Source organism: Neoarius graeffei, chromosome 1 (assembly GCF_027579695.1).
Source record: "Neoarius graeffei isolate fNeoGra1 chromosome 1, fNeoGra1.pri, whole genome shotgun sequence".
Classification (NCBI taxonomy): domain Eukaryota; kingdom Metazoa; phylum Chordata; class Actinopteri; order Siluriformes; family Ariidae; genus Neoarius; species Neoarius graeffei.
Window position 1 is genome coordinate 130,279,736 of NC_083569.1, and position 12,829 is coordinate 130,292,564.

The window sequence follows — 12,829 nt, forward strand, 5'->3', positions numbered from 1 at the left end:
GTAAAAGACCTCGGAGTGATTATTGACCCCAGTCTTTTATTCGAAACTCACATTGATAACATCACCCGGATAGCTTTCTTTCATCTCAGAAATATTGCAAAGATAAGAAATTTAATGTCATTGCATGACACAGAAAAACTAGTCCATGCTTTCGTTACCTCCAGGTTGGATTATTGTAATGCCTTACTGTCTGGATGTTCCAATAAGTGCATAAACAAGCTCCAGTTAGTTCAAAATGCAGCAGCAAGAGTCCTTACTAGAACTAGAAAATATGACCACATCACGCCTGTCTTATCCACACTGCATTGGCTCCCAATCAAATTTCGTATTGATTATAAAATACTACTATTGACCTTTAAAGCACTAAATGGTCTCGCACCACAGTACCTGAGTGAACTTCTGCTCCTCTATGACCCGCCACACCTACTTAGATCAAAAGGTGCAGGCTATCTGCTGGTACCTCATATAGTGAAGGCTACATCAGGGGGCAGAGCCTTTTCTTACAAAGCCCCATAGTTATGGAACAGCCTTCCAAGTAATGTTCGGGAATCAGACACAGTCTCAGCATTTAAGTCTAGGCTGAAAACGTATCTGTTTAGTCAAGCCTTTTGATAATGGTGTTTATGAGGTAAAGGTGTAGATCTAGAGGGTCCTCAGACATGGAGTGTTTTGGTAAACTGGGATGTATGGATGCTGTCAGTCCCCACTCGCTTGCTCACTCGAGTTTGTTGACGGTGTAGTAGCTGCTGCTTTATGTCCCGGGGCTCCCTCATGCCTGTGTTACCTTCTGGCTCTCTCCTTTTAGTTATGCTGTCATAGTTAGTTGCCGGAGTCCCTGCTTGTACTCGGTGCAATATGTATACTGCCCCTACTTATTCAGGTGACATTGGGCATACCTAACAACCTGTGTTTTCTCCCCTCCCCACCCCAAATCTGTCCCTCTGAGTTACATGGAGTCAACAGGAAATCTTTTGGTGGAGAGGGTGGAGACCTAGACTGACTATCGTAGCCTGCAGGGAATCGGCCGTCAGACTTTCTGTCGCATGTCTCAGACCCGGTGAAATGTAATTGAATTGTCTTGGCCAGCCCTAAGGGTCCCATCTGCATCTCATCATTGCTGAGGAGTGTGCTCCCATCACCCAATCAAGCATCCAGCCAGAGCAGGTCATGATATATTTTTTACCATATTAACATGCCATTGTTGTGTGTTATGCCTGATGTAAAGACTCTCATCTCTGCGAGCCTACCACACAGATTTAATACTTGTCATTTTTAGGGCATACCTAACAACATGTGTTTTCTTTCTCTCCCCCCCCCAATCTGTCCCTCTGAGTTACATGTTGGTCCTGGGATTGAGATGCTGGCCTCTTCTGCCCCTCGGACCTGCTTGATCCATCCTGGTGCCCTGTGTCTGGTCAGAATTTTATCGCACTGCTCCTGTGAAGGACGGCCCCATGAGGACAGTTGAGGGTTATACCTGGAGGATGCTCTGGACTCTTACAGTAATGCTTTTATGGCTGAGGACTCCAGCTGTCTTGCTAACTTTAGGACTGCAGTTATCATGAACAGTTTTGCACTCAAGTTTCCATCAATGAAGAGTTTATAACATCAACGAAACTGTCCTCATGTTAAAACTGTTAATATTATAGTCAGGCTGTCTGTTGTTGCCCAAATGAGGATGGGTTCCCTTTTGAGTCAGGTTCCTCTCGAGGTTTCTTCCTCATGTCATCTGAGGGAGTTTTTCCTTGCCACCGTCGCCACAGGCTTGCTCATTGGGGATAGATTAGGGATAAAATTAGCTCATGTTTTAAATCGTTCAAATTCTGTAAAGCTGCTTTGCGACAATGTTTATTGTTAAACGTGCTATACAAATAAACTTGACTTGACACCAGCCCGCTGCTGCTCACCATGGGCGACTCCAGAAAAGTGGAGAGTCCAGCCCCTCTCGAGGAGCTGGGTTCCAGAGCCCAAGCTGTGCATGGAGGTGAGCCTGACTATCTCTAGCCGGTACCTCTCAACCTCCCGCACAAGCTCAGGCTCTTTCCCCCCCAGCGAAGTGACATTCCATGTCCCAACCGCTAGCCGCTGTGTTTGGGGATCAGGTTGTTGAGGCCCCTGCCTTCAACTGCCACCCAATCCACACTGCACCGGCCCCCTACGGCTACCTCTGTGGGTGGTGACCCCACAGGAGGTCGGGCCCACGTCACCGCTTCAGGCTGAGCCCGGCCGGGCCCCGTGGGCAGAGGCCCGGCCACCAAGCACTCACATACGAGCCCCAACCCCAGGCCTGACTCCAGGGTGGGGCCCCGGCTGCGCCATACCGGGCAACGTCACGGTCCTTGATTGATTATTCTCCATAAGGGTTTTGGTGAACTTATCTTGGTCTGGCCTGTCACCTAGGACCTGTCTGCCTTGGGAGACCCTAACAGGGGCGTAATGCCCCCGACAACATAGCTCCAAGGATCATTCAAGCACACAAACCCCTCCACCACAATAAGGTGGCAGTTCTAGGAGGGGTGGCTTTGGGATTTATCAGGAATTGTATGTAGTTTCTTTGTAAAATATGAAGTTATTTTTGAGTAAATTTGTAAGATTCAATTTCTATAACAAATGGGGTACAACATTGATTGATTCTTTATTGTCATTGCACATTACTATACAACAAAACACTGTTTGAGGGCTCAGATCACAGCAGCATATCAATAAATTTTATATATATATATATATATATATATATATATATATATATACACACACACAACCTCTTAAAAGCAGCATAATGGCATATAAGCAGTCGTATAAATTGTAGTATGTAATTATTTAATGTGGCCAAACACAGTAAGGTGCAGAGTGTGAGTCCAAGTCCAGATCAAGCCTCCAGCAGAGCTTTTACAGCCCTGGGGAAGAAGCTATTTTGGTGTCTTGCTGTTTGTGACTTTATGACCCTAAGCCTTCCATAGGGAAGGGTGTCAAAAAGACATTGTCCGGGGTGAGTGCAGTCAGTCCTAATCTTTGTGGCTCTTTTTCTCAGCCTGGCAGAGTAGATCCAGGGATTGGAGAGGGGTACCAATGATTTTAGATGCAGTCCTGATGATCCACTGCAGATCTTTCCTCTCCTCTGAGGTGGAGCTGGAGAACCACACTAGGCTATTTAAGTATTATTTAGATATCCAGACTCACACTCCATTTCGGTAGGTGGCGGTAATGCTTCCAAAAGTTGTTTGCCAACCGCCATTAAAAAGGAGGAAGAAGGAGGTTGGGATAAGCGTCCTCCAGTCCAGGTGGTGGCGGTAACGCGTCTAGTAGCTGCTTCTCCAACCACCAGAAAACGCTGGAGAAGAAAAAGCCGCTGCTCGCCTGAGCCGCTTTAGCCCCTCGAGTTATAAAAATAAAAACACGTTATTGTGTCTGGCTCTGAGGATTTAAAACCCTGAGGTAAGTTAAACTGAAGGTGTGTGGTCGAATCCCAAATATATCTCCACTTTACTGTTTTATGAACTCCGTTCAGTATGAAATAATGCCGTGTGCACCCTAGATAGTGCACTATTTATCCACTCAGGAGAGAGTTGTAGTTTGGCTAACCTGTTTAGTTGTATATTGAAAGTATTTAAAGCTTCATTTCAAGTTCATTTCCGTCACGGGTTGTTTTTTTTCTCTTTCTCTAAATTGTGACGTCCTCGCAATTCCAACTTTTTATTTCTCAAAATTTCAACTTGATTTCTCGCAGACTTTTTTTCTCTCTAGGTTTTTATTTATTTTTTTAATTATTATTATTATTATTATTATTATTATTATTATTATTATTATTATTATTATTAAGCTAATCAGGCAGAATCACCCCTTCTGCAGTGTGTTGAGCAGAAAGCTTTACACACTGAAAATGGATGAAATCATAGGGGACTGTTTTAGGCATGGTTTCCCGAACCGGGAGGTCTTGTTGTTGGAAGAATCGTATGGTGTTGAGCTCGAAGCCTCTGATCCCTGGAGAGAGAGAACTGTGTCTAACAATTGGCTCTGGCAGCAATGAAACCTCTTACTTTAACTCAGGGCTAAAGGCCAGGAGCAAGATCAATGTAATTCTCCTATCTTATATTAATCTTTTGTCAAATATCTGTCACATTTTGTGCAGCTTTTTTTTTTTTACCTTGCACAATACCAGAAAAATTCAGTTTTAATCAAGCCATTTGAGGCGAATTGGTCCGCCTCTGAAAAAACTTGGCATTTGGATTACAAGCTCTCTCGCTTTATAAGGGGGAGGAGGGGTGGAGACGCGGGGGGTGGGAGCATGGCGAGGGCGGGCGTGTTTCTTTTCAAAATATGGCTTGTGGGAACCGTTATTCCAAAATCTCGTACCCCACCTTTGAGTCAGTGCAGCCTACAGGATCGGCATGGCAGAAAGAGAGCGCGCGCCCCAAAAACGAAAATACAAAACCCACTTCACCTCAGATTACACAAAAGAATCTCCCTGTCTAATAAGGGTCAACAATAATGAGTTTCACGCGATGTACTGTTTGCAGCAGTGGTTTCAGCATTGCCCATGGTGGCTTAAATGATTGTAAAGGACATGTTGAGGTGAGGAGTGTCAGTTCATGTGCATTATATTTAGGTCTACAACAGGCTGGCATGAAAAGACCAAACTTACTGAAGATTTCCGTAAAGTAACAATGTATGAATATACATCGTGTATATATATCACATTTATCAAATACACGTCATATACAAGTGTGTATCTTTTTATAAATGGGGTTAGCTTATCTAATGTATCATGTTGGGGAGAATCATAGTATCATCTATATTTCTAACAAAATTTTAGGTATGATACCGTGTATAACTCTCCTACTTGTTGCTCATTTCATAGGGGGACGGAATTGCTGGCATGTGCCTAGCGGGAGCGTCTGCCCAAATTTTTTAGGCCGAGATGAACTTAGTTTTTTATTTAAAAAAAAAAATTCCAATATGTAATGCCCATTGTACATGCCTGTTCTTTAATTCAGAATCACATCTTGATCTTCAAATTGACCATATGGTATCTGTATTACATTACACAACATCCTGTCCAGATAAAACCTCGTTAGTACACAAGGGAAGTGGTGAGTGATGTTGAATATTGCCTGCTTAGTATGCAAGACCTCCTGCTACCATGATAACATCAGAAGAAAGCTTAAGGCTACGTTTACATTAGACCGTATCTGTCTCGTTTTCTTCGTGGATGCACTGTCCGTTTACATTAAACCGCCTGGAAATGGGAATCCGCCAGCGTCCACGTATTCAATCCAGATCGTGTCAGCTCCGGTGCTGTGTAAACATTCAGAATACGCAGATACGCTGTGCTGAGCTCTAGCTGGCGTCTCATTGGACAACGTCACTGTGACATCCACCTTCCTGATTCGCTGGCGTTGGTCATCCCACGTGGGTCATGTGACGCGACTCGCGGACTTCACTTCCTGCTATTTGTTGACGGAAATACAGCATGGAAAACAACATGGACAACGAGGCTCGCATTCTGAATCTTCAGAACCTGCTCTCTGTCCTACAGCTGGCAGTACAGTTTGCCCAGAAGTACTTGGCGAGGAGGCGCGAGATTCTGCAAGCCTTCTGCGATGTGAATACCCTGCAACTGCGGCAACGGAAGCCGTACATGGAGCGCCGGTTTTGGGTTAGACCGGGAAGAAGCAGCGCTTGTTGGGACAACTTCGTGGACCAAGTTGTTGTCGCCGAAGAATGGTATGAGAACTTCTGAATGTCCAGATCAGCACTGATACACCTGTCGGAGCGACTACATCTACAGCTGGAAGGGACCACTACGAGAATGAGACGGCCCATCGACCTTCTCGCCAGGGTTGCATGCACCTTGTACTACTTGTGCGATGAGGGGTGACTTCGTAAAACTGCCAATGCTTTTGGACTTTCCCGGTCAACTGTCTCTGTCATCATTCGTCAAGTGTGTAAGGCAATATGCACCACCTTGGGTCATGAGTACATCGCCACACCAAAGACGGAACCTGAGGTACAACGGCTCGTAGACAACTTCTACAGCAGTCACGGTATGCCACAATGCCTGGGGGCAATCGATTGCACGCACATCGAAGTGAAACGACCCAGTACTGATTCCACAGGGTTTGTAAACAGAAAGGGGAAACATTCTCTGAACGTACAAGCACTGTGCGACTACAACTACTGTTTTATGGACGTCTTGGTGAAATGGCCAGGCAGTGTCCACGACGCACGCATCTTCACGAACTCTGTGTTGTGCAGTGAACTGAGAGATGGGACAATACCACCCTGCCCAAAAGAGTTGGTGGAGGGCGAGGATGCGGTTCCTGCGTTCATCCTTGGTGATCCAGCTTATCCCCTGCTGCCTTTCCTAATGAAGGAATACCCCAATGGCGGAGCCACTCCTCAAGAACAGTATTATGGACTAACGCTGTGCAAGGCACGTATGGTGATAGAATGTGCGTTTGGGCGCCTGAAGGCACGGTTTGCAGCTCTGAGGAGGCCTATGGATATAAACCTGGATGACCTTTACTATGTGATATATGCTTGCTTTGTACTGCATAACTATTGTGAACTGCAGAAGGAACCTCTGCCAGAGAGTAGTGTGACTGCTGCTACGCAATATGACCAAGAGTTTCAGCCACCAGCTGCAGTGGACAAAACACACGAAGCTGAAGGAAGGCGTGTGAGGCGTGTTGTCACGATGTTTTTGGATCCTTGAGTACCATTTCAAGGTTCCATTCATGATAGGCTTGGTTAGTTGTCATCGACTACAGCGATGGTCGGAGAACTCTGCACGATTTTGATTTTTTGTGTGTTCAAACTGTCATTCCATATCATGTGTTCATTAGTTATCACTCATCACTAGTTATCACTCATAGTTCATTAGTTGTGTTCATTAGTTACTGACATTTAATAAACTACTCTTTAACATCTTTGTCCTGTCAATATATTCAGCAGCCTTCAACATGTTGGTGAGTACTTACTTTGAGTGGTGTCAATGTGAATAACCATAAATGAAGTTACACTAATATTAACACCTGCACAAAATGTGTGCGCTAGGCACACGTGTTAACTTTCTAGAAGGTTGTAGTGAAGAAACCATATCAAACTGCTTTCAGTAATATCTGAGTAACCCCAATCATACATGTTACATTGTCATTTAGCCCAATGTCAATTCTCTGTGATATAGCTTTTAGTGCAGAGGAAGAGCGCAACACTGCTGCTTTACGTATCACCACTTTATTTTGTAGCTTGCTGACGTTTCGGCGTCAAGCCTCTGATGAAGGCTTGACGCCGAAACGTCAGCAAGCTAAAAAATAAAGTGGTGATACGTAAAACAGCAGTGTTGCGCTCTTCCTCTGCACTGAAAGCTATGAAACTGTGAAAAGCTGCACCTGCAAACAAAGACTCTCGAGGTGTGCGGACCCTTGCAAATCCTCTGTGATAAATCATAACTACACAATGGGCAGCATTTGCATCTTACCATGAACAACATTAAGAATGACAAGGCAAAGCATTATATTCATAATTTTATACTCTTAAATGAAAAACAAAAAGATGATACAAGGCAGAAAAAATGCCCACACGAGTACAACACGTCTTAAAAGGTGCAAAAAAAGTAAAAAAAAAAATTAAACATGGGTATAAACATGCAGTAAAATGGTATAAGTGGTACATGGTTTTCACTCAATAAAATTAAGTTATATATAATAAAATTAACAAAATTTACAGATGCCCATAACTGGGATATGGCATGCCGTCCTGTGTGTCACTGTAGTATGAGGTTCCGTGGCGTGGTGTGCTGTAATGTAAGGAGGCATGGTGTGGTGTGCTGTGCTGTGGTGAATGAAGCCTCCTGTGGCTGGAGCCACTGACCATGTGCTGCACCAGCATTTCAACTGATGTGGCCATGCGGTTCATGGCGCTGATGAACTCGCGGTCAGTCTCCTCCAGCCGCTGGAACATTCGCCGCTTTAGCTCCAGTTCCTCCTGAGCAATGACAAGTGGCGATATCTTCCTCTTCAGCCGGTCTGTGCGGTGCGACTCCATCATTGTGGCCAGTTGAGTGCGACGCCTCGCAACCGTCTGCCCACTCAGCACCTGGCTACCCACCTCATCCTCGTCACAGTCAGTGCCACCTTCTGTCGTGGAGCTTGATGTGGAGCTTGTTGCCTCAGAAGGTCGGTCCGCACGAAGGTCTGCTGTCTCTATTTCTCCAGGAAGGGAGTAGGTGCCAGCCGATTTCCCCCCCCAAATGGCCTCACACAATTCAAAGAAGAGGAGAACCACTCGGCCGCAACCACTCCTCCGCCCAGCATCCACAGCCCGTCTGTACTTCGCGCGTATGGCCTTAAGCTTCGATGTCACTTGAGCTGAGAATACAGGACAAAACACAAAACATCAACATCTGAAATATAACAAAATGTTCTGAGTGAATAATTCTGCACAGATTGTATTACACTACAGCATTTTTTTTAGGTGAGCGAAAGTGTTGGAACGTGTGTAATGGGTGTTTCATGTTGACCAGTTTTGTTGAGTTTAAGGTTGATTTTTTTTCAAATATTAAGTAGTCTGCATGACTTACCAACCTTTTGGCCTGGGTTTAAACCCATAACGACTCTGCATCTCTTGTCAGAGGATAAAAAAACATGACATTAAAGAAGGCCAAGAAGTAGGAAAGTCATGCAGACTATTTTAAATTTGAAAAGTCAACCTTACACTCAACAACTGGTCAACATGAAACACCCATAACCCAATACTTTTGCTCACCTAAAATGCTGCAGTGTAATACAAACAGTGATCAAGTCCAAGATTGGTTAACATTTCTAGATGTAAATACCAGGAAATAAAAGCTGACATTCTGAACTACTGTCTCATTATCTTCTTTTGGTCTTGAACCCAAATGTCTTCAGTGAACGACAAAAACAAGATAATTTGCCTAGTTGTTCTTTTGGAGGGGACTGTACATTTGGGCATTTTCGCTTACACATCATCTACGGAGTTTTGGCGCGCTCAACCAGATATATTTGAAAACGCCGTCCAAAGGGGAGATTTTGCAAATGGATTTATTTTTACCCATTTGACTACGTTAACACCTATATGGATTAAAAAATTTGTTTTGCAGAATCTTCTCTTTGGACTACTATTTAAAAAATATCCACTGGAGGTCACTAGACTCCCTTTAGTAGCTTATAAACGAAATGCTCTGCCTTTTTACCGTCTCTGGTTAAACTCCTCAAGCAATCTCATATACAATAGAGTAGTGATGGGGAATTTTGGCTCTTTTTCGGGAGCCGGCTCTTGGCTCTTCTTACTATAAGGAGCCGGCTCTTTCGGCTCCCAAACGGCTCCCGAGATTTTATTTTTGATTTAATTGCTGCAATTAACTAGTTAAGGACAAAAACTAATTCGGCTCCCCAACTCTGCTCCCACCGAAGAGCCGGCTCCCGTCGTTCACTTCAAAGAGCCGACTCTTTGAACCGGATCGTTCGCGACCGACACATCACTACAATAGAGCATCTATATTTAATCACTACAGCATTAACAATGATTTGAGGACTTCTCATTTATTTTTTGAAGGACAACAGCGTAAACAATGAACAGCTATGTACCATAGCACGACAACATTGCCGTTCTGCGAGGTGAAGAGTGCACTGAACACGTGATCCTTCTAGTATAAACACGAAGGCCATACACGGTGTAAAAAAGGCGTCATTGTAGTACCAGTACCGCCGATAACAGACTGGCATACTTCATTTTTTTACAACGACATATTTACTTCAATTTTAAACAAAGACATATTTCAAATGTTTACCTTTTGAGATCTCCTCCTTCGCGTGAGGGAAGTCTTTCCCACTTGCGCGGGCATCCTCTGGCAAGGGGTAGTGGTCCAAAAAACGGCCCAGTATGTCCCCATATTTTGTTTGGACACTTTCCCAGTCCACACCCTGACCCGACACCGTTTTATAATCCAATGTTACGTTTAGTAACAATTGGACCTCGTCGTCCGTCCATGAAAAAAAGGTCTTTAGGCTTGCCATCCTTCTACTTGCAGGTGGTGAGCCTTGCGCATGCCCTAAATACACTGTGATCATGTTACGCGCCGTCTGAAATGCACTGGGATCATGTTACGTGCCGTCTAAAGTCATGTGATTAGTGTATCCGTGTATTGGCGTTGCTGAGTGCACGGCTAACGGTTTGTGTATACGCGAGTCGTTTTAAGAACGTTAATCTGATGATCCGCTGATTCGACGTAATGTAAACGTAGCCTAAGAGAATTATATGGTAGAACTTTTTTCTGGTTTGCACTTCATTTTAAAGGATTAGGGTATTCAAAGACATGAATAGCAAAAATGCAGAAATGTAATACTGTAGAGCTCGTTTATATTAAAAGGTGCATTGATTTTTTTTTTTTTTAATCATCAAATGTGAATTGATTAAAAAGTCTCTTGTACCATATTAATCATTTTCACCTGGTAGTCCACCAAGAAGGGGAATTTATTTCCAAATACATTGCAACTTTTTGCTGATAAAATTAATGGTTTTGGGGTAAAAAAAAAAAAAAAAAAGTCAAAAATCATTAGCTCCCTGCCCCTGGGTGCCTGCAGCCCCCAAACCCCTAGCTTTTTCAGACTTGAATATTTTTCATTCTCATCCCTGAATAATGCAGCCTTCCCGATTTCACCTTCCGACCCCTTATTTTAAAAGGTAGCCTATGTCGTGCTCGTGATGAGCTTTATCATAGCCTTCTTGGCTTGCAAGGCAAGTTTATTTATATAGCACATTTCATACACAATGGCAGTTCAATGTGCTTTACAGAAGTAAAAACAAAAACAGTAAACAATAGAGAAATAAAATTACATAATTTTATTTTTATTCTAAAACCAATTAAAAGAATTAAAAGAAAATAATAAGAAACAATAGTCGAAATAAAATAAAGTAGAAATAGGAGGAGAAAAAAGAAACCAGCAGAATAGAATAAAGAATAAAATAGAATAAAGTTAAAATTAAAGTAAATTTAAAACATGCAGAGAAAGTAAAAATTATAAAAAAAAAAAAAAGACTATTAATTACTTAACAGAAAGCATCTGAAAACAGCTTGGTCTTTAACCTAGATTTGAAGCTGCCAACAGCAGGAGCATTTTTAATGTCCTCTGGCAGTTGGTTCCATAGCTGCACTGCATAGTAGCTAAAAGCTGCTTCACCACACTTTGTTTTAACAACTGGTTTTAATAGTAAATTTTTCTGCTGCGATCTGGTAGATCTGATTGGGTTAGGCCGCTGCAACATATCAGAGAGGGAATTGGGCCCTGTACCATTTAGAGATTTGTACACCAGCATCAATGCTTTAAAGTCAATTCTGTAGCTTACTGGAAGCCAGTGAAGGGACCTTAGAATTGGAGTAATGTGCTCTGTTCTTTTTGTTCGTGTGAGAACCCTCGCCGCTGCATTTTGAACCAGCTGAAGTCGTTTGATGGTCTTTTTTGGCAGGCCTGTGAAAAGGCCATTGCAGTAATCAACCCTACTAGAGATGAAGGCATGGATAAGTTTTTCCAGATCATTTTTTGACACAAGTCCTCTTAGTTTGGAAATGTTTTTTAGGTGATAAAATGCCGTTTTAGTGATTGCTTTCATGTGACTGTCAAAGTTTAGCTCGCTGTCAATGAAAACACCAAGATTTTTAACCATTTCTTTAGTTTTAATCCCTTTTGTTTCAAGAATAGTGGTAATCCTGAGTCTTTCATCATTTTTTCCAAATAGAATTACTTCTGTTTTATCTGTGTTCAGCTGAAGAAAATGTTGTGACATCCAGCTATTGATTTGATCGATACACTGGTAGAGACATTCAAGGGGGGCATAATCATTAGGTGATAGAGCAAAATAAATTTGGGTGTCATCTGCATAGCAGTGATACAAAATTGAATTTTTATTGATAATTTGCCCAAGTGGGAGCATATAAAGGTTGAAAAGTAATGGTCCAAGAATCGACCCCTGGGGGACACCACAGGTCAAGGACATTGACGTTGAGGAACAATTTCCCAGGGTAACCAATTGATAACTTTTACCAGTCAATCCAACCCAGTGTTCAAGTCGATATAGCAGTATGTTGTGATCAACAGTATCAAAAGCTGCACTGAGGTCCAGTAATACCAGGACCGGTGTTTTGCCTGCATCAGTATTAAGACGTATGTCATTTATAACTTTAATCAGCACTGTTTCAGTGCTATGATTGGCACGAAATCCTGACTGAAAATTATCAAAACGGCTGTTTGCTATCAAGAAGGCAGTTAATTGATTGAAGACAATTTTTTCCAGGATTTTCCCGATGAATGGTAAATTTGATATTGGCCTGTAATTATTTAACACTGAAGGATCCAGATTATTCTTTTTAAGTAGGGGCTTTACAACAGCTTTTTTCAGGGACACAGGAACAACGCCAGTCTCTAGGGATGTATTTATAATTTGAAGCACATCTGTAATAAGATGAAGAACAGACTTAAAGTTGGTGGGTAGAATGTCCAATTCAGATGTTGAGGAACTGAGATTTTGTACAGGTTTTTTTTTTTTTTTTTCCCCCCCCAAGAGTCTCATAATTGAACAAAATTCTGACAGTGTTGAAGTTATCTATCTGTGTCATTGGTGATTGCAGTTTTTCAATTTTTTGCAACTGAGATATGAGCAATATTCTGCCGTATTTTATCAATTTTTACCTTTGAAGAAGGATGCAAACTCATTGCATTTATTAACTGAGAGAAGTTCAGGTGCTAATTGTGGTGGGGGATTAGTTAGCTTCTCTACTGCTGAAAATAGCACACGGGCATTGTTCATATTC

General features: G+C 42.6%; 1 protein-coding gene across 1 annotated transcript in view; it reads left to right on the forward strand.

The window, feature by feature from the left end:
* The first annotated feature begins 3,338 nt into the window (after nucleotides 1-3,338).
* LOC132883693 (zinc finger protein 345-like) overlaps nucleotides 3,339-12,829 on the forward strand; it is a 74,383-nt gene continuing 64,892 nt past the window's right edge. Inside the window, exon 1 of the mRNA XM_060917626.1 lies at nucleotides 3,339-3,435. The gene's annotated coding sequence lies outside the window, so the exon portion shown is untranslated. The remainder of the gene's footprint in view (nucleotides 3,436-12,829) is intronic.